Here is a 20584-nt window from a genome sequence, read left to right on the forward strand (position 1 = left end):
TGTGGCGAGCGTAGCGAGCCACCGAGCCCGCAGCGTGGGCGAGCGAAGCGAGCCCCGCAAAACTACAGAAGTACTGGGCCATTGTTCAAGAAACTACAGAAGTACCGGGCCATTGTTCAAGAAACTACAGAAGTACCGGGCCATTGTTCAAGAAACTACAGAAGTACCGGGCCATTGTTCAAGAAACTACAGAAGTACCGGGCCATTGTTCAAGAAACTACAGAAGTACCGGGCCATTGTTCAAGAAACTAGAGAAGTACCGGGCCATTGTTCAAGAAACTACAGAAGTACCGGGCCATTGTTCAAGGGTCTAGTATTATTATAATTTTATTTATAGGTCGCCACAAGTGTTGTGCAATGCCGTACAATGTAACAGTACAGACAAAACAGCATTACATTGAATAAATAACAAAAATAGAGTACAGGTAAAGAGCACCACCGTTCAATACACATTACAGCTTTAATATAAGTAGTGAGGACTAGATCAATGTACTACTAGAGGCTTGTGACCAATGATGGAGATGAGTATGCGGACAAAGATGGTTGCCGAGTGTTTGAGTATGGGAGAGCTGAGAGTGAAATGTGAAGAGAAGAGGGCTTTGACAACAGGAGGGAAGAGGTCCCTGCTCTGAGGAGCTTACAATCTAGTAAGAAGGGGAGACAGACCGATTACAAGAGGTGCAAGCAAGTGGGTGGTGGTTAGATAGTAGGATGTAAACAGGCACGGGGTCGGAGAAGCAGCCTCAGGAACAGTTTATGCAGCGGAAGGGTACGCTTTGATGAATACTGTAGGTGTGGGAGAGTCTAATGGAGCGAGGGAGTGCTTTCCACTGAAGGGGTGCAGCACGGGCAGAGTCCTGAATTCTAGTATGGGAAGCAGTGATCAGAGTGGAGGAGAGACGAAAGTAGTCGGACGACCGTAGAGAGCAGGAGGGAGTATGAATGGTGATGAGGTTAGAGATATATGGAGCAATGAGAGTTAGAGATGGCCCTGTATGTGAGGTGTTTGAAGAGGATTCTGAAGGGGAATGGGAGCCAGTGCAGATTTTGTTGAAGGGGAGTGGTAGAAGTAGAGCGTCGGGAGAGGAAGACAAGCCTGGCTGCAGAGTTGAGGACAGATTGGAGAGGAGCCAGTTAGGATCGAGCAAGGCCAGTGAGGAGAACATTGCAGTAGTCAAGCCGTGAGATGACCAATGAGTGGATGATAAGCTTAGTTGCACTCTGTGAGAGAAAGGGCCTTATGCGAGCAATGTTGCATAACTGGAACCGACAAGAGTGGGACAGAGCTTGGATGTGGGGTGCAAAGGAGAGGGAGGAGTCAAGAGTGACACCCAGGCAGCAGAGTTGGGGGGGGAGATGATGGAGTTGTTAACAGTGATAGAGATATTAGTAGGGGGTGTGGCTCTGGGTGGGGGAAAGAGAACGAGTTCAGTTTTGTCCATATTGAGCTTCAGAGAGCACTCAGACATCCAGGATGAGATAGCGGAGAGGCAGTTGGAAACCTGAGAGAGAACAGTGGGGGATAAATCAGGAGAGGAGAGGTAGATTTGTGTGTCATCAGCATAGAAGTGGTACTGGAGGCCAAAGGAGTTAATGAGTGCACCCAGAGAAGAGGTGTACAGGCAGAACAGAAGGGGGCCAAGGACAGAGCCCTGAGGGACACCGATAGGAAGGATGGAAGGTGGTGAGGTGTGGCCAGAGGCAGAGACAGAGAAGGAACGGATGGTGAGGTAAGAGGAAAACCAATTGAAGACCGTGCCAGAGAGGCCAATGTTTTGGAGTGTGTGGAGGAAGAGAGGGTGATCCTCAGTGTCAAAGGCAGCAGAGAGGTTCAAGAGGATAAGCAGAGAGAAGTGGCTCTTGGATTTGGCTGAGAGCAGGTCACTGGTGACTTTCACCAGGGCAGTCTCAGTGGAGTGTAGTGGGCAAAAGCCAGATTGAAGGGGATCAAGGATGGAGTGGTCTAAGAGGTAGATGGTGAGATGCCTGTAAAGCAGCCATTCAAGTAGTTTAGAGGCGAATGGGAGAAGAGATATAGGGCGGTAGCTTGTGGGTGATAAAGGGTCCAGGTTGGGTTTTTTAAGAATAGGTGAGACCAGAGCATGTTTGAAGGATGAGGGAAAGATACCAGTGGAAAGGGATAGGTTAAAGAGGTGAGCAAGGTGGGAGCAGCCAGTGGGGGAGAGAGAACAGAGGAGACAGGAGGGGAGGGGGTCCAAGGGACAGGTAGTGGGGGGAGAGGATGAGATGAGGGAGTGGACTTCGTCATCTGTAGTGGGGCTGAAGGAGGACAGAGTTGGGGGAAGTTGGAGGGGGAGGATGATTGGGGTGGGCAGCTGAGGGGGGATGGGAGTAGATATGTCAGATTGTCTCAATTTTAGAGAGGAAGAAGGCAGCAAAGTCAGTGGCAGTGAGGGACGATGGGAGGAGGGGTGGAGGAGGGCGAAGGAGAGTGTTGAAAGCTTCAAAGAGGCGGCGGGGATTGGAGGACTGAGAAGAGATGAGCAATTTGAAGAAAGATTGTTTGGCAAGGGAAAGAGCAGCGCTGTAGGAGGAAAGAATAAACTTAAAATGGAGGAAGTCTGCCGGAGAGTGAGATTTCCTCCTGAGGCATTCAGCAGAGCGTGCACATTTTTGTAAAAATCGTGTTAGTTTGTTGTGCCAGGGTTGGGGTTTATCGCGTTGGAGGGGGACAGTATAGAGGGGGCCACAGTCAAGAGCAGAGGTAAGAGAAGAGTAATAGAAAGAGGCAGCCTGGTTGAGGCAGGTCATGGTGGAAAGAGGAGAGAGGAAAGTCTCCAGGGAGGACAGGACAGTAGGGTCAAGAGACCCGAGGTTGCGTCTGGTGACTGTGGGTCTGGGCAATGAGGGGGGAGGAGAGGATGAGAGGGTGAAAGAGATCAGATTGTGGTCAGAGTGGGAAGGAAGAATTAGAGAAATCAGAGAGATCACAATGGTGGGTGAAGACGAGGTCAGTGTCTGAGATTATGAGTGGGGGTGGAGGTCCATTGTGAAAGCCCAATGGAGGCGGAAAAATCAATAAGATTAGAGGAGGCAGCATTATTGATGTCAATAGGAATGTTAAAGTCACCGAGGATGATAGAGGGGAGGTCAGAGGCAAGAAAGTGTGGAAGCCATGCAGCAAAGTTATCAAGGAAAGGGGAGCAGGGGCCAGGGGGGCGGCAGATCACAGCCACAAGGAGGTGAATGGGGTAGAAGATACGGATAGTGTGTACCTCAAAGGGGAGTATGTGAGGGAGGTGCAGTTGGGGGAGAGGAGGATGCCCACTCCTCCACCCTGTCGGCCATCAAGTCTGACCGAGTGGGCCTACGATTGTATATATGTGTTCCCAGCTTTAGATCCCTTTGTTTACTATTCGGACATATGGCTAATTATAAGCTTGTATATCCAGACCAATCGGTTCCTCTCCCTTCTGTTACATGTGACCACTGTCCACCATGACCATATATATTTGGTAATCATTGAATATCTATTTTTTTCTTATATTTTTTCCTTATATGTTTTCCTTCCTTAAATTAATTTACACTACTGAATATATTATTTATGTATATTTGATTCTGCCATCCTTTTCAATTTTTTAACGTTTTTATATAGATTGATGTTTGTCATGTGACCTACTTCCTGTAAGTTTGAAAAAGCTGCGAAATGCGTCAGTAATCCAGTCCACACTCACATGCTTTGGACTGATCCGGACCAGCCTCAGATGTTTCCAATCCCTGCTGGACCTACACTGTATCCGGAATAGGACACTTCCACCACCCCAATTGGCCACAGTTGTGGTAGACTACTCCCTTAGTTCTGGACAACTATCCAGCTTCATACGTTCATTCTTCAAGCTCCTGGGAGATATAAGGACATATTGGCCCTCAACTAAGGTGGACGGTAACTAAATCCTTTTCATTAACTGTGTTCTTGGTCCTAAATGTGAGGCATTCTAGGAACGGACAGCCACAATATTCCCTATGTATCCCATGCATCACGTATTATATACCAAATTTGTATGTTTTTAATAATTGGTCACATAATATTTTATTAAATATATTCAATTTGAATGTGAAATCAGTCCAATCTCTCAAATTACATTTTACAGAAATAGGTTACATTATAGGTATTAGCGCTGCTACCCCCAACCTCTTTTGTGTATGTAACTTCAGGTCCGACTAACCTGAAATTCCAGCAGCTGCTAGTGAAGCATCTCACGTCATAGCGCCACCTACCCTTTTTCCCCCTCACAGGGGAAAACTGTTTCCCAAAGCAGAGAGCTGACCTGGCTGGTACAAAGTCAGCATAATGGGGTTAACACACAAAACTCTACATGTGTATAATGTAGGTGCAGAGTGACGCCGCTTTGTGGCCCTTACATACATTGCATGTCTCAGTAGTTTGTTCCTCAGGAGCGGGAAATATAGGTAGGGGAGAGGGAAGGGGAGCAGTCAGGACTGTGAATGGGAGGAGTCAGGACTGGAGGGGGAGTCAAGATTAAACTGTAAACCGCTCCCCCCCAGAAGAAAAGTCTAGATCCACCCATGACCAAAATGCAAGAACAGCCTAACCAAGCCATTCTGCATCCCACTTCAGCTCTCCCGCAGCCTATCTTCCCCTGCAGACTAACTTCCCCCTGGCACCTGATGTGTCTGGATCAAAAAAAGTGCCTGATAATCGGTGGTGTACCTGTATAAGAAACGGAGAGTCCACAAGAATGAGAATGTATAAAAACACCTCTAATAATATGAATGCACATATCCATTTAAGTATGTAGATAATATAGACATGGAAGCTTTAGCATGCTTAGGCATGGCTAGTGGTAGCAAGAAGACAGGAGTAGAGAGAGGCAGAGAAACAAGAAAAGAGGATGAGAGAGACAGAGAGAGAGAGAGAGAGAGGATTGAAATATGAGAAGTCTAGTCAAGAGGGGGAGAAGACAGAGGAGACAACAGTGTGAGATGAGAAGAGATGGATAAGAACAAGAGAGGGAGATGACAAGTGATGGAGAGGAACAAGAGAGGGATATGACATGAGATAAAGAGATACAAGGGAGGGATAAGAAAAGAGAGGGAGAGAAACAAAAGAGGCAGATGGAGATGACTAGAGATGGAGAGGAACAAGAGAATGAGAGGACATGAGATAAAAAGGAACAATAGAGGGATATGACAAGGGATGGAGAGAAACAAGAGTGGGCTATGACAAGAGAGGGAAATGAATAAGAGAGGGAAAGGAACAAGAGAGGGAGATGACAAGAGAGGGAGATGACAAGAGAGGGAGATGACAAGAGAGGGAGAAGAACAAGAGAGGGAGAAGAACAAGAGAGGGAGAAGAACAAGAGAGGGAGAAGAACAAGAGAGGAAGAAGAACAGGAGAGTTAGATGACAAGAGAGGGAGAGGAACAATATAAGGATATGACAAGAGAGGGAGATGACTTGAGAGGGAGAAGAACAATAGAGAGAGAGGAACAAGAGAGGGGAATTACAATATATGTAGAGGAACAAAAGAAGGATACGAAAGAGAGAGAGGAACAACAGAGGGAGATGACAAGAGATGGATATGAACAAGAGAGGGAGAGGAGCAAGAGAGGGAGATGACAAGAGATGAATAGAAACAGGAGATGGAGAGTAACAAGAGAGGGAGATAGAGGAATAGAAAAAAGATAGGGAGATGACAATATAGGTAGAGAAACAAAAGAAGGAAATTAATTAGAGAGGGAGAGGAAAGAGAGAGGAACAATTGAGGGAGATGAATGAGAGAGGAATAGTAATATGATGATAAGAGAAGACAAGAGTGGGAGATGACAGGAAAAATTACAAAATGTTTATACATTTCTTCCCCTGAGAAAATGACCTACACCCATTATGTTCTTCATCTGTATTTGTGAACACTATTCACTTCACTTACACCACATCCACACATACTGAAATCCTGATTTCCCACCTTAACAACATAACTCTGGAATGGGAAACACACAGAATTGTGGTAGTCAACCTTAGGGTATCACTGAGTAGAGGTGTCAGAGACACAACATATACCACAACATATTATGCAAGTTGTGGTTCAACTTTCATTGTCTTATTACAACGGTTTCAGCTGGATCTCTAAGCTGTTATGGGTCGTTAGACCTTTTAATTGTGTTAGTAAATAGCCCTATAAGTATTATCCAAGTTTATGGCATATGTTGGAGATATTTGTATATGAAATGATTTATGTACAGTTGACTCCTCTTCTTCCTGTTGCTCTTTTTGTGTGGGGTGTGAAAAAGCTTCCTAGCCAGGAAAGGAGAGTGCCAAGTCCTCAGGCGTATTACAGAGATGATACCCTGATGTCACCACACATCCTGCCAGCTGTCCGCTATTTACCTGCCTTTGTGCCAGGCTACATCTCGTCAAACACAGGGTGCCTGCATACACTAGTGTGCCAGGCCAGACCCGTGTTGAGGACATACAGAACCCCCAGTTACAGGACAGGGACAAGTAGAGAAAATAAGGTTTCAAACAGGAAGTATTGTGATGAAACATTCCTATTTAAACATTTTTACAAATTAAGAAAACAAAGGTGCAATTACTGTATGTCTGATTGCATGAGTTTCCTCCGGGTGCTCCGGTTTCCTCCTACAATCCAAAAACATACTTAAATGTCTTCTGAAAAAGAAAAAAAAAAGCCTAGTTGTATGTGTGCACATGCGGTAAGGAATATAGGGGCAGATTTATTAAGGTCGGTGAAGTGATAAACTGTCTGGTTTTTATCACCGGCCAATCAGCTCCTACCTGTCATTTTTCAAACCAAGCCTGTAACTTCACAGGTAGGAGCTGATTGACCGGTGATAAAGTACCAGCCACATTATCACTTCACCGAGCTTAATAAATCTACCCCATAGACTGCAAGCTCCACTGGGGCAGGGACTGATGTGTGTCTGTAAAGTGCTAAAGAATATGAGTGCACTATATAAATAACTGTTAAATAAATCATTTGTTGGGATCCACTATGCATAACTAGTCCATGCAAAGAGACATTGGAGCTGATTCCCACCTGAATTCGGCCCTGTCTCCAATGGTGGGGGACTGCGCATGCGCAGAGGTGCTAATGCACAGATCCCCACAGTGTGCCCCTTCCAGGCATTCGCATAGTGATTGGCAGCCAGGGGGCATTTTGGGGTGGACATTTGGCATTTCATTGGCGTGCCTACAAAAATGTAGGCGAGCTCATTGAAGCACTGGGTGGGCCACAGGGAACACAGGCATTCCCCGGGATGACATCACATCATGCAGCAGAAAAGTCCTACTTTTCTGCTGCGAACAAAGGAGAAGTCATTCGATGGTGAGCAACTGTCAAATGATTTCTCCTCTGTGTGGGCACTTGCGAGCAGGGGACGGGGCAGCACAGTGCATGGCAACCAATCAGCTGCTCTGTATCATTTTATGTTATGCAAATTATAGATGTTATTTCAGTGCCGATTGGTTGCCATGGGCCACTTATCCTCCCTTATCATTGCTTCATACATCTACCCCAGATATTTGCGTTGGCTTGCACTGGAGATGGTTAAGACATGCCCCCATTTTTGGAAATGCCCTCCCTCCAGGTTCCCAAAACATGACTGACAGGCTTTCACTGTGTCCAAAGAAGAAGAACCCAGTCTTCACAGTATTACTGCCAATTTGAACAGTTTGCTGTGTAATGTCTAACCATAGTCTACCCTTAATTTTCCTTAGCTGAGAGACTTAACTTTCCTGTACCCAACCACAACTAGTCCACCCGCAGCAATTTATCCACCGCATCCTAATGCTAACATGTCACCTGGCGTCGGTGGTCAGTGTTATATTGGGTATGGGTCATTAGGTTAACAGTGTCTAGATTGAGAGTCATTAGGTCCATCACTATAGGTGGACAGGCAATAGGTCAACACATGAAAAAGGTTGACATGCATTAAGTTGACATGGCGTTTTTGCCCAGCGTGTATGAGGAGTGATAAAGTGAAAATTGCTAGGTGGTAAATCACCCATCACAGCTCATTATGAGGTGGTTCTCCTGCCTTATCTGCTTGTTGTCATGAGGTTCTCCTGCCACATTACCTGCTCATTGTCAGGAGGTTCTTGTGCTTCAGTACCTGCTCATTGTCAGGTGGTTTTCCTGCCACAGTACCTGCTTGTTGTCATGAGGTTCTCCTGCCACAGTTCCTGCTCATTGTAAGTGGGTTCTCCTGCCACAGTACCTGCTCATTGTAAGGGGGTTCTCCTGCCACAGGACCTGCTCATTGTAAGGGGGTTCTCCTGCCACAGGACCTGCTCATTGTCAAGGGGTTCTACTGCCACAGGACCTGCGGTCCAAGCACTTCTGAGGCCTGACTGTCTCCTTCTCTAAGCTGCTATTAACTCCCAAAATAGGCACAGCCCCCTCTAGCATAAAAACTTCTGTGGCCAAAGGTGCCCGATGCAATTACAAGGCTTGACCGGTCCTAGAAACGGTCCTGGAGAAAAGTGTCATAATAGTGCTATGGATTATTTAAAAGAGGGATCCCTAAATCAGTATCTTCAAAACCCAGTGGTTTTGAAGGGGTGGGGGTGGGGGTACTAATTTCCCAGGTAGCCTCTATGAAGGGGCGGGGCTAGCTGTTGAGGGAAAAATGTCCCCCTTTGAAGCGTGCAGAGATATACATAGTATTTTACATTTGTTGTTCCTAGAGTGGACGTGGCCACATCTCCCAGATTTGTTCACGGCCCTTTCAGTACCCAGGCCCCGTGGTAAACACTCTAGGGGAGCAATTTCTTTGTGGGAAAATGCCCACATACTGTACATTCCATAGTGGATTAACTTTTAACATTAAGTTAAATACTGTATAAAGAACATTCTCATTTTTGTTTTTGTTGTATTTGTCCAGCTACAATACGTCATGTTTCATGACAGACTCTAAACCAATAAATGACAAACCTTAAAATAGACGGTGCAGGAGAATGACCTAGTAGCTCATGTTCTGGCACTGTACATGGAAAATGAAAGTATTTACGGCTCAAGCCAAAGGCTTCTTGAGATGCACATTCCATCCTTGTGCCCCAAAACAAGCCCAGATGAAGGGGTAATGGTAATCACTCCCTCCCATTGCAGAAAACTGTTCAGCCAATCACAGGCCGCCCATTCATTGTATGGGCTTTTTTTTTTTATTCAGTGCTGACAGCTCCCGGCTCCCCCTGCCCGGCTCTATGCCGCCTGTGTCACCCACAGCTCTATGCCGCCTGTGTCACCCCAGCGTCCTGCTGTGTCACCCCAGCGTCCCGGCTCTATGCCGCCTGTGTCACCCACGGCTCTATGCCGCCTGTGTCACCCCAGCGTCCCCAGCCGCTGCGTACCCAGCGTCCCGCAGCGTACCCAGCGTCCCGCAGCGTCCCCCGCTCCCTCCACCGCCGCCCCACTAGGTCCCAAGTCGGGTGGTCGGACGTGCAGCAGGTCCGACCACCCGACGCAGATCCGATGCGCACGGGACCGCGCATCGGATCTGAGCGGACATCAAAACTAGCCAATTTTGGTCCGATTTCGCCCAGATCCGACTGATCTGGCCGAAATCTGACCAAAATCGGCTAGTGTATGGGGGCCTTTACTGTACAACATAACACATTGCAGACTTGATAATGACTACTTACATAGATAATAGATGCAATCTATGTGCTAATGTAAGTCAAATAATACCCCTTTTACACCGCCGAAAAATCCGGGTCAGAGGCGGGTCAGACCCGGATCTTCGGCGGTGTAAATGGGGTGTATCCGGATCCATATACACGGGTCCTCTACCCAGGTCCTGACCTGGGTAGAATCCGCTTAGGACCCGTGTAAACGCCGGTATAAACGCTGCGCTGCGGGTCAGGAGTATCCGGATCATCAGCAGCTCTATTAACAGGAAGTCGGCGGCAGCGGGGAGCTAATTTGGCTGCACACTTCACAGGAAGTCAGCCGCGGCGGGGAGACAAAAGCGCGTCGCACACAGTACTCGCGCACATTGACGTTCACCTGTCAGGCACCCAGCCGGCCACGCTTCCAGACTGTGCACATACTCTGCTCACTGGCATCCTACAGGCGCCCCGCCGGCCACGCTACAAGGTCTGCTTTTGGCTGCTGAACGCTGGACTCCCCCGTGCATTACTGTCTCCTATGCACCCTGCTTGCTGCAGCAGGTGGAGGGGAGGCAAAGGGTAGATGAAAAATGCTGCATGGGGAGGGGAGGCAAAGGGGAATTTTGTATATAGTCTTATGATTTTGCTGCTATTGAAGGGGGAGGTTGGGGGTGGGGGGCAAATGAGAGATTCTACTGCAGGGGTAGGGGGCAAGGGGAGGGATATGCTGCTACAGGGGTAGGGGGTCAAGGGGGATATGCTGCTGCAGGGGGATTGGGGGCAAGGGGGATGTGCTGCAGGGGGATTGTGGGCAAGGGGGGATATGCTGCTGGGGGGATATGCTGCTGCTGCCGGGGGAGGGGGCAAGTGGGATATGCTGCTGCTGCCGGGGGAGGGGGCAAGTGGGATATGCTGCTGCAGGGGGATTGGGGGCAAGGGGGATATGCTGCTGCTGTAGAGGGGTTGGGGGCAAGGGGGATGTGCTGCAGGGGGATTGTGGGCAAGGGGGGATATGCTGCTGGGGGGATATGCTGCTGCTGCCGGGGGAGGAAGCAAGTGGGATATGCTGCTGCTCCCGGGGGAGGGGGCAAGTGGGATATGCTGCTGCAGGGGGATTGGGGGCAAGGGGGATATGCTGCTGCTGTAGAGGGGTTGGGGGCAAGGGGGGATATGCTGCTGCTGCAGGGGGAGGGGGCAAGGGGGGATATTCTGCTGCTACAGGGGAAGGAGGGATATGCTGCTGCAAGGGGGGGGGGGTATGCTGCTGCAGGGGTAGGGGGGCAAGCGGGAGATGCTGCTGGGGGAGGGGTCCCTGATGTCTTTCCCTGTCCCTCTCAGCCAAGAACTGGGATCTCCTCCTTGCACTACTGAGAAGGTGACACAGCATGAGGTGCTGTGTCAAGCTCTCCATAGATGTATAAAACATCAAAAAGTTGAAAACAGAAAGAAAATCAGGATCACACATATGTGCTCTCTCTGCCATCATTGCTGCAATGCTGAGAGCTGGCCTCACCCCTCCCTTTTGTTAACTTTTGTGACCTCATCTTTATCAGACCCTAAATGGCCATTTTTAATGACATCCACAAGGAAAGGCAGGGCTGACCCAGGTCCAGTGTAAACGGTGCAGACCCAGGTCCGACCCAGGTCGAAGTGCTGTGTAAATGCAGTATAAAGCAGGGTCAGACCCTTGAAACTCCAGCGTTCAAAGACCAGGGTCGGACCAGGGTTTTTGGTGTAAAAGGGGTATAAGATGCATGCCACTAATCGTGATGGTGACCTAATGCCTATAATATGTGTAGGAGATGAATAATCAGTTGTTTATGGAAATCTTCCAGGTATCAATGATTATTTAATACATTCCGCTGTAGATCACTTTCAGGTGTTTATTGAGTACATATGAACACATAGACGGCTTTGCCTTTGGCAAAATCCACCTTAAAAGATCTCAGCATGGGGGAGTGATATGTATTGTCTCCAACTCCAGCTTATTCCAACTGCACTAAACCTACTACGTGTTGTGTGTTATGTGGGTGCAGTTTAAGTGTGTTACTGTCTAGGAGATGTTTTGTTATCTCATCAGTGAAAATGCAATCTAACCTCATTATCAAGCGGTAACGAGGTGCCTGAGGCACACATTGGCAAAATAAAACCCTCTTGTGTATTCTCACCATGATCACACAAGGGACACCATCCTAAGCACACACGGTTCCTCACTACCAATCACACGATGTGCAGGGCTCAGCAGCCTGTTGTAAACCTTTTATCACCACGCACAGGTTAGGGGAACGTCATTAGCCACTTGCCCGTCACCACAGGACAGCTGCTAATAAGGATGTCTCAATTACACCTTCTAATTCCAATGCATTATTTATAGGTGACTGTGGTGGGAATGCAACAAGTCTTCTAAAGAAGACAAGTGGTGATGTCGGACGATGCTCATCGCAACAAAACCGTTTTATGTATCAAGTACATTCTATCATTTGTTAAGTACATCAGGTACTTGTGTATTATCATGGCTCCCACGATTTCCATCTTATGGGATCTTATACAATTTAAAATTGTATACCATTGTATATGGCATACGATGAGATGAGATGAGATTTTAAATTGTATAAGCACACTAATGGGTGCTTTTAAGGTCAATTGGCCCCCATATAAGATTTTTAATTGTATAAGCACCCTAATGGGTGCTTACAATGTTAAATGCACCCCCACGCCACCCCCACTATCAACGCCAACCTGAAGCGTGGCGAGCGCAGCGAGCCCGCGAGGGGCGGCGGTACGTGTCCTCCGACCTTTTCATACCCCCACTATCCATGTCGGCGTGGAGTTGATTCTATATAGTGTGGCGAGCGCAGCGAGCCACCGAACACGAAGCGTGGCGAGCGCAGCGAGCACAGCTTCGGGGACGCGTAATACTTTACATGTATTACGCGTCCCCTCGCCACGCTTCAGGCTCGGTGGCTTGCTGCGCTCGCCACACTATATAAAATCAACTCCACGCCGACATGGATAGTGGGGGTATGAAAAGGTCGGAGGACGCGTACCGCCGCCCCTCGCGGGCTCGCTGCGCTCGCCACGCTTCGGGTTGGCGTTGATAGTGGGGGTGCATTTAACATTGTAAGCACCCATTAGGGTGCGTATACAATTAAAAATCTTATAGGGGGGCCAATTGACCTTGAAAGCACCCATTAGTGTGCTTATACAATTTAAAATCTCATCTCATCTCATCGTATGCCATATACAATGGTATACAATTTTAAATTGTATAAGATCGGGTCCCATCGCAGCACATCTCATCTCATTGTGCCTTATGGTATGCAATGAGATGGGGTGAGATGGGAGCCGTGATAGTACACAAGTACCATACATTCTATAAAATGATAGGCAGTAGGTGACTGGTTGTTATGGACACCTGCAGAGGATTGCTTTAGAAGGTTTGATACATTCTAAAGGTGCACATACACGTTACAATTATTGTATACAATATCGCATCTCATCGCATCTTGGTTTTGCAATGAGATCAGATGAGATGAGATCTAGTACAAAAAGTATGTGCTGCACATACTTTTTGTACTAGATCTCATCTCATCTCATCGCAAAACCGAGATGTGATGAGATTCGATATTGTATACAATATTGTATACAGTAATTGTAACGTGTATGGGCACCTTAACTCTGTGAGTAGACATCTCGTGTAAATGGATGCCTCCTGCCAGCTTCTCTGATCTGCTGCGGCATCAATAGACGCAGCATTGGATCACTCTGTGTGAACATCGGTCATCATCTGAGCAATCCTAGGTTCAGGGGCGGATTGGCCCACCGGGAAACCGGGCTATTTCCCGGTGGGCCGGCCCATTTCATCCATATAGGGGCCGCTCGCCCCCCCCTGGCTGGGCCGCGGACCGCCGACTGCCATCTCCGTGCATAGCGGCCGCGGCCACAGCCACTTCTCCCATAACAAAGATGGCCGCGGCCAGCTTCGTCCCCTGCAGCATTCATAATGGCCGCGGGAGGGCTGGTGCGCATGCGCGGTCGCACGCAGCACCTCCCGCGGCCCCGCTGACTGTGATTGTGCGGCTGGTTAGGTGATCCCCAGCAGGCAGCGCAAGTTCTTTTGCGCGCTGGGGATCAAAAACACGGTGGGCGGCGCTGGCAAAGCGGCAGCAGAATTAAGGACTGAGCAGTCTGTCTGCAGCGCCGCCCACCCTTCTGCTATCCTCGAGTCCTCCCTATAGCAGCAGCCTGGCAGCCACAGCCCACAGCTGATGCCCTGGAAGAGCCAGCAAGGCATGGGCAGAGCCTGGAGCAGCTCTACAGCCAGCCAGGTATGTAATGTGTCATGGGAATGGGCATGATATGTTAATGTGTGCTGTAATGGGTATCATGGTGTGTGGGGTATATGTATAATGAGCATTACAGTGTGCAGCATATGTATAATGGCATCATGGTATGTGGCATATGTATAATGGCATCACAGTGTGCGGCATATGTATAATGGCATCACGGTGTGTGGCATATGTATAATGGGCATCACGGTGTGTGGCATATGTATAATGGGGCATCACGGTGTGTGGCATATGTATAATGGGGCATCACGGTGTGTGACATATGTATAATGGGCATCACGGTGTGAGGCATATGTATAATGGGCATCACGGTGTGCGGTATATGTATAATGGGCATCACGTGTGCGGCATATGTATAATGGAGCATCACGGTGTGTGGCATATGTATAATGGACATCACGGTGTGTGACATATGTATAATGGGCATCAGGGTGTGCGGCATATGTATAATGGGCATCAGGGTGTGCGGCATATGTATAATGGCATCAGGGTGTGCGGCATATGTATAATGGGCATCACGGTGTGCGGCATATGTATAATGGGGCATCACGGTGTGTGACATATGTATAATGGGCATCAGGGTGTGTGGCATATGCATAATGGGCATCAGGGTGTGCGGCATATGTATAATGGCATCAGGGTGTGCGGCATATGTATAATGGGCATCACGGTGTGCGGCATATGTATAATGGGGCATCACGGTGTGTGACATATGTATAATGGGCATCAGGGTGTGCGGCATATGGATAATGGGCATCAGGGTGTGCGGCATATGTATAATGGCATCAGGGTGTGCGGCATATGTATAATGGGCATCACGGTTTGCGGCATATGTATAATGGCATCAGGGTGTGCGGCATATGTATAATGGGCATCACGGTGTGAGGCATATGTATAATGGGCATCACGGTGTGAGGCATATGTATAATGGGCATCACGGTGTGAGGCATATGTATAATGGGCATCACGGTGTGTGGTATATGTATAATGGCATCATGGTGTGCGGCATATGTATAATGGCATCATGGTGTGCGGCATATGTATAATGGCATCAGGGTGTGCGGCATATGTATAATGGGCATCACGGTTTGCGGCATATGTATAATGGCATCAGGGTGTGCGGCATATGTATAATGGGCATCACGGTGTGAGGCATATGTATAATGGGCATCACGGTGTGAGGCATATGTATAATGGGCATCACGGTGTGAGGCATATGTATAATGGGCATCACGGTGTGTGGTATATGTATAATGGCATCATGGTGTGCGGCATATGTATAATGGCATCATGGTGTGCGGCATATGTATAATGGCATCAGGGTGTGCGGCATATGTATAATGGGCATCACGGTTTGCGGCATATGTATAATGGCATCAGGGTGTGTGGCATATGTATAATGGGCATCATTGTGTGAGGCATATGTGTAATGGGCATCACGGTGTGAGGCATATGTGTAATGGGCATCAAGGTGTGTGGCATATGTATAATGGGCATCACGGTGTGTGGTATATGTATAATGGCATCATGGTGTGCGGCATATGTATAATGGCATCATGGTGTGTGGCATATGTATAATGGGCATCACGGTGTGTGGTATATGTATAATGGCATCATGGTGTGCGGCATATGTATAATGGCATCATGGTGTGTGGCATATGTATAATGGGCATCACGGTGTGTGGTATATGTATAATGGGGCATCACGGTGTGTGGTATATGTATAATGGGGCATCACGGTGTGTGGCATATGTATAATGGGCATCACGGTGTGTGGCATATGTATAATGGGCATCACGGTGTGAGGCATATGTATAATGGGCATCACGGTGTGAGGCATATGTATAATGGGCATCACGTGTGTGTGGCATATGTATAATGAGCATCACGGTGTGCGGCACAAGTATAATGGGTATCACGGTGTGTGGCATATGTATAATGGGCATTACTGTCTCCTCCACCACTTTGTGACTCCCCTCCCTGCATCCCCTGCCACTCTGCATTCCCCCTCCTACCCTGCATCCTGTGTCACCATGCCCCCTCACACTCTGCGTCCTGTGCCACCCTATGCAAGTCCTCACTCCCTTCGTTCTCAGCCACTCTGCATCTCCCCTCCCTCCCAGCATTCTACGGCACCCTCCATCCCCCCCTCCCTCCCTGCATCCTCTTCCACCCTGCCACTCTACTGTGTTGGGAGACACCCCCCCCCCCCATCTCTATCTCCCCAGCCCCACAGGCTGTAGAATAAACGCTGTACGCATGCGCCTATTCTGCAGCCTGAGGGGCTTGGGACATAGCCAGCAGCTCAGAGAGCCACTAGCCATGCCCTCACAGCGGCAAAAATTGGGCGTGGCCTTGCTGGAATAGGCCACACCCCCATATTGATAGGCCACGCCCCCTTAAAAAATCTGCGACAACAAGACCCCCCCCCGCCCTTGGGCTGCTTCAAGATTTTTCCCGGGCTGGTTTTAATTCCCAATCCGCCCCTGCCTAGGTTCACTCAGGAAGGGCGATGTTTTCAAGGATACATCCAGTAGCTTCTATACTTCTGATTTCTGGAATGTGACAAAGGAACTCTGGACTATGGGCCTGATTCAGATGGCTGTCAATATTTAGCCACCACCCAGGGCAGAATAAAAACCTGCCCCGTGTAAATCTGTGACTGAATTGTGAACATATCAATATCTGGTATCCTGGCGAAAATCCATACACAATTCTCAAACAACTGATTTTTCCATTCAAATGTCTGACCCGTCCACAACACTGCTACAGAGACAAGCTGATCGAGGCTGGTGCTGATGTCAAACATCCTCCCTTAAATGCCGGGGCCTGTGTTATTTCGGACAGTCCCTGTTACCAACCCCAAACACTGACTTCCTGTCAGTGAGATTGCGAGGGGATTGCGAATAGATCTTTATGCTACTTTTGTCGCTACTTTGGCTCGCGCATGTGAGCTCGCCCTGTACATATGCACCGTCATTTGATAATTGAATGGATTGCAAAATTGCATATCAGCGATCAACTCTGAATCAGACCCTATGCAGAGTGATAGGCCGTGTTCTAATGTAGGCAATGTTCAGCGAGGGAGTTACAATGGAAGTGCAGGCTATGCCCAGTGATACAAGATGCTCTCATCTACTGAAGGCAATCCTCAATGAGGGAGTGACAACGGTCCTGCGGGCTGTGCACTATATGGTATGTAAGCATGATAAATACAATTGGTATCATAAGGATAATTTACACCAAGGGTGTTGCGAGTGCACACTGATAATGGTAATGGGATGGTGTGGTGTGTATTTAGGAGTCCGGACGCCCCTGGTAAAGAGAGGGACTAACCCCACCGTTCCACCCACTTACCCCCCGCAAAACTCACGCACATTTTGCTTGTTTTTTTTTTTTAAATGAAAATAATAAGTTATATTTATTGCCTCAAATGTCCCACAAAAATTATCATTATCCCCTAATCATTACCCCCCTTACATTACCTCCTCATTATTACCCACCTCACATAACATCACCCCTCTCACCCTCTTTATAATGTTTCTTATATCACCCCTCTCATCAATGCCCACCTCCCAGCAACCCCCTCATCATTACCCACCTCACATCACCCCCCCCCCTCATCACTACCCATCTCCACATCACTCCCCCCTCCCCCTCATTATTACCCACCTCACACCCCCTGCCCCTCATCATTACCCATCTCACATCACCCCCCCTCCCCCTCATCATTACCCACCTCACATCACCCCCCCCTCCCCCTCATCATTACTCACCGCACATAACCCCCTCCCCCTCATCATTACCCACCTCACATCACATCACCCCCCCCTCTTCATTGCCCACCTCACACCACTATGCCTCCCTCTCATCATTGCCCACCTCACATCACTCCCTCTACCTCATCAGTGCCCACCTCACATCACCCCCTCATCATTACCCACCTCACATCACCCCCCCTCAACCTCATCATTGCCCACCTCACCCCCTCCCCCTCATCATTACCCACCTCACATCACCCCCCTCCCCCTCATTGTTGTCCACTTCACAACACCCCTCCCATCATTACCCACCTCATCACATCACCCCCTCATCATTACCCACCTCACATATCCCCCCTCCCCCTCATCATTGCCCACCTCACATATCCCCCCTCCCCCTCATCATTGCTCAATTCACATCACCCCCCTCCCCCTCATCATTACCCACCTCACATCACCCCCTCCCCATCATCATTACCCACCTCACATCACATCACCACCGCTCCTCCTCATCTTTACCCACCTCACATCACCCCCCTCCCCCTCATCATTACCCACCTCACATAACATCAATCCCCCTCCCCCTCATCATTACCCACATCACATCACCCCCCTCATCATCACCCCCCTCACATCACCCCCTCCCCCTCATCATTACCCACCTCACATCAACCCCCCTCCCCCTCATCATTACCCACCTCACATCACATCACCCCCCTCCCCCTCATCATTACCCACCTCACATCACCCCCCTCCCCCTCATCGTTGTCCACTTCACAACACGCCTCCCATCATTACCCACCTCATATCACATCACCCCCTCCCCCTCATCATTACCCACCTCACATATCCCCCCCTCACCCTCATCATTGCCCACCTCACATATCCCCCCTCCCCCTCATCATTGCCCAATTCACATCACCCCCCTCCCCCTCATCATTACCCACCTCACATCACCCCCTCCCCCTCATCATTACCCACCTCACATCACCCCCTCCCCATCATCATTACCCACCTCACATCACATCACCCCCTCCCCCTCATCATTACCCCCCTCACATCACCCCTCCCCCTCATCATTACCCACCTCACATCATCCCCCCTCCCCCTCATCATTACCCACATCACATCACCCCCCCTCCCCCTCATCTTTACCCACCTCACATCACCCCCCTCCCCCTCATTATTACCCACCTCACATCACATTACCCCCTCCCCCTCATCATTACCCACATCACATCACCCCCTCCCCCTCATCATTACCCACCTCACATCACATCACCCCCCCCATCATTACCCACCTCACATCACCCCCTCCCCCTCATCATTACCCACCTCACATCACATCACCCCCCCATCATTACCCACCTCACATCACCCCCTCCCCCTCATCATTACCCACCTCACATCACCCCCTCCCCCTCATCATTACCCACCTCACATCACCCCCCTCCCCCTCATCATTACCCACCTCACATCACCCCCCTCCCCCTCATCATTACCCACCTCACATCACCCCCCTCCCCCTCATCAATACCCATCTCACATCACCCCCCTTCCCCTCATCATTACCCACCTCACATCACCCCCCTCCCCCTCATCATTACCCACCTCACATCACCCCCCTCCCCCTCATCATTACCCACCTCACATCACCCCCCTCCCCCTCATCATTACCCACCTCACATCACCCCCCTCCCCCTCATCAATACCCATCTCACATCACCCCCCTTCCCCTCATCATTACCCACCTCACATCACCCCCCTCCCCCTCATCATTACCAACCTCACATCACTCCCCCCTCCCCCTCATTAATACCCACCTCACACCCCCTGCCCCTCATCATTACCCATCTCACATCACCCCCCCTCCCCCTCATCATTACCCACCTCACATCACCCCCCCTCCCCCTCATCATTACTCACCGCACATAACCCCCTCTCCCTCATCATTACCCACCTCACATCACATCACCCCCCCCTCTTCATTGCCCACCTCACACCACTATGCCTCCCTCTCATCATTGCCCACCTCACATCACTCCCTCTACCTCATCAGTGCCCACCTCACATCACCCCCTCATCATTACCCACCTCACATCACCCCCCCTCAACCTCATCATTGCCCACCTCACCCCCTCCCCCTGATCATTACCCACCTCACATCACCCCCCTCCCCCTCATTGTTGTCCACTTCACAACACCCCTCCCATCATTACCCACCTCATATCACATCACCCCCTCCCCCTCATCATTACCCACCTCACATATCCCCCCTCCCCCTCATCATTGCCCACCTCACATATCCCCCCTCCCCCTCATCATTGCTCAATTCACATCACCCCCCTCCCCCTCATCATTACCCACCTCACATCACCCCCTCCCCATCATCATTACCCACCTCACATCACATCACCACCGCTCCTCCTCATCTTTACCCACCTCACATCACCCCCCTCCCCCTCATCATTACCCACCTCACATAACATCAATCCCCCTCCCCCTCATCATTACCCACATCACATCACCCCCCTCATCATCACCCCCCTCACATCACCCCCTCCCCCTCATCATTACCCACCTCACATCAACCCCCCTCCCCCTCATCATTACCCACCTCACATCACATCACCCCCCTCCCCCTCATCATTACCCACCTCACATCACCCCCCTCCCCCTCATCGTTGTCCACTTCACAACACGCCTCCCATCATTACCCACCTCATATCACATCACCCCCTCCCCCTCATCATTACCCACCTCACATATCCCCCCCTCACCCTCATCATTGCCCACCTCACATATCCCCCCTCCCCCTCATCATTGCCCAATTCACATCACCCCCCTCCCCCTCATCATTACCCA

Source organism: Crinia signifera, chromosome 4 (assembly GCF_055691185.1).
Source record: "Crinia signifera chromosome 4, ASM5569118v1, whole genome shotgun sequence".
NCBI lineage: Eukaryota > Metazoa > Chordata > Amphibia > Anura > Myobatrachidae > Crinia > Crinia signifera.